The 2,681-nt window shown below is 37.2% G+C and overlaps 1 pseudogene; it reads left to right on the forward strand.

The window, feature by feature from the left end:
• The first annotated feature begins 1,552 nt into the window (after positions 1–1,552).
• LOC107504223 lies at positions 1,553–2,271 on the forward strand (annotated as a pseudogene).
• The last annotated feature ends 410 nt before the right edge of the window (positions 2,272–2,681 follow it).

Below are 2,681 nucleotides of genomic sequence, written 5' to 3' on the forward strand. Positions count from 1 at the left end.
AACAAAAACAGAAAAAGGGAGCGAGTAAAGGTTTGAATTTGCAAAGGTGAATGGAGATAAGAAAAAGGACTACTGTATGTACAAAACTTTCTTTTACATAAACATAGTAGTAACCACACACACAAAAATCCATAACTGAGACACATAACAAAAAAACACAAAACAACAACAACAACAAAAGGAATAGGGAGAAAAACTGTAGAACACCATCAAACTAAAAAAACAACAGGGGCAAGGAAACAATGGAGACATTGAGCTTCCAGAAAACGAAAAATAAAATGGCTATAGGAAAACCTCATATATCAATAATCACCTTAAAGGGAGAGAACTCACCAATAAAAAGCCACAGAGCAGAAGACTGATTCAAACAACAAGACTCAACTATATGCTGCCTTCAGACACACATCTCAGCTGCAGGACAAATATAGACTCGAAGTGAAAGGGTGGAAAGTGATACTACAAGCAAATGACATTCAGAGAAAAGTAGATGTAGCCATATTTATATCTGTTGAAAAAGACTTAAAGATAAAAAAGGTAATGAGAGACAAATAAGGACACTTTATACTGATAAAAGGGACAATACAGCAAGGAAACACAACACTTATCAATATACACGCTCCCAATTAGGGAGCACCAAAATATATAAAGCAACTACAGACAAAACTAAAAGGACAAACTGACGAGAAAACAATTATAACAGGGGATCTAAATACTCCATTGACAACTAAAGATAGGTCACCCAAACAGAAAACAAACAGTGAAATATCAGTCTTAAATAACACATTAGACCAAGTGCACGTAATTGACGTTCACAGAGTCTTCCATCTCAAAACACCAGATTAAGACTGAAATCATACCGAGCATATTCTCTGACCATAATGCTTTGAAACTGGAGATGAATTGTAAAAAGTGGGAAGAACCAAAAATACATGGAGATTAAACAACATGCTACTAAAGAACGAATGGGTCACAAGGATGGACTAGAGGTTATTATGCTGAGTGAAATAAGTCAGAGAAAGAGAAATACCATAAGGAACAAATACCTAAGGAACAAAAAGAACAAACTAATCAAAAACAGACTCACAAGTATTGAGGACAATTTGGTGACTATCAGAGGAGAGGGGATTTGGGGGACTGGGAGAATGGGGCGAAGGGTTAAAGAAGTACAAATAAGTAGTTGATAGATGGTCATGGGGATAGGGAGCATGGTATAGAGAATGCAGTTAACATTAATATATTGGCTAGGTGGAAACCAGGGGAGAGAAGGAGCAATTATAGGGATCATTTTATAAATTATATAAATGTCTAACCCATGTACTGTATACTTGATAGTAATTAAAATAAATAAATAAATTTTAAAAACTGGAGGGGAACAAAAAAGAATGACTGGGTCAAAAAAGAACTAAATGGAGAAATCAAGATATACAAAGAAACTGAAAACAGTTGTGTCAGGGCTGCAGTGGGAGGAGGAGCACAGGGCCTGAAGGCAGTGCAGCCTGGGCCTATGTGACTGGACAGGGCCCAGGCAGCCTCCATCTGGAGAGGATTCAAGATGACCCATGAGGAACCTCTTCCCCAAAAGGTTTAACTGAGCGACACAGACTTCAAAGTTATGGCACCAGATGAGTTAATTCTATGATGCATGTATGCAAGCTTTGGAAGGGAAGTACACAGATCTCAACTATAATGATGTAACTGGCTTAAGAGAGTCAGAAGTAAAACTAAAGCAATAACAGCAAGAGTCTGTATGCAGGGGAAACATTCTTGTAATGCAACTAGCAACCAAGGAGCAAGAGATGCAAGAGTGTACTACTCAAATCCAGTACCACAAGCAAGTCCAGCAACCTAGCGTTACCCAACCGAGATCAACAATGGTAGACCCAGCAATCAATTTGTTTGTCCTAAAAATGAAAGGTGAATTGGAACAGACTACAGATGAACTGGAACAAGCCCAAAGTAAACTGAATTCCTGGGAGTTTACACCTGACAGGCAAACAAATCATATTCTCCAGTCAAGAATTCCCTGAGAGTCCCACTGCAAGAGAGCTGTGGTGGGACAGCCAAATTCTTGTTTCCACATAAGACTTTTTGAGCCAAAAAATCCACATTCTTATACTATCCAGCTTGTAATGGTTAATGTAAAACTTACCAGATGAACCTTATGGTTCAGTTTATTTCTCTTCTCCCTCCCCTTGCTTCAGAGGCATGATGGCATTGGACTGTTCTGAAGAAGTAGCCACCTCTGAAAAATTTCCCTTCTACAACATGTAGACCCTTGAGAAATGTTTCTGCTGAAGAAAATGGAGAGAGAAACAGAAGTCTTAAGTCTGTGGCACACGGTGTCTTCAGATAGTTTGGAGGAATGAAAACCTAGAGATTTAAAATTATAAATTGAACATGTAAAATTCCAGTAAAAAAGAGATATACATTGCTCTTAATTTTGAACATAATGACTTAGAGACACTGTATATCAGTTTTGCCAATAAGAATGTGGATTTTGTGATTGTTGTTGAATTTTTGGGTCAAAACTCAAATAAGGTGAATTTTGCCTTTTTAAAAGATTTATTTGCTAAGAAACAACTTAATAGCTATGAGAGAATCAACTAATAGATGTCAGTACAAGTAATTCATATATTTTACCATTTAGTTTGGACTCTATGTTACTCAATTGAACCTTACAT

Source organism: Rousettus aegyptiacus, unplaced genomic scaffold (genome assembly GCF_014176215.1).
Source record: "Rousettus aegyptiacus isolate mRouAeg1 unplaced genomic scaffold, mRouAeg1.p scaffold_m13_p_14, whole genome shotgun sequence".
Taxonomy (NCBI): Eukaryota; Metazoa; Chordata; class Mammalia; order Chiroptera; family Pteropodidae; genus Rousettus; species Rousettus aegyptiacus.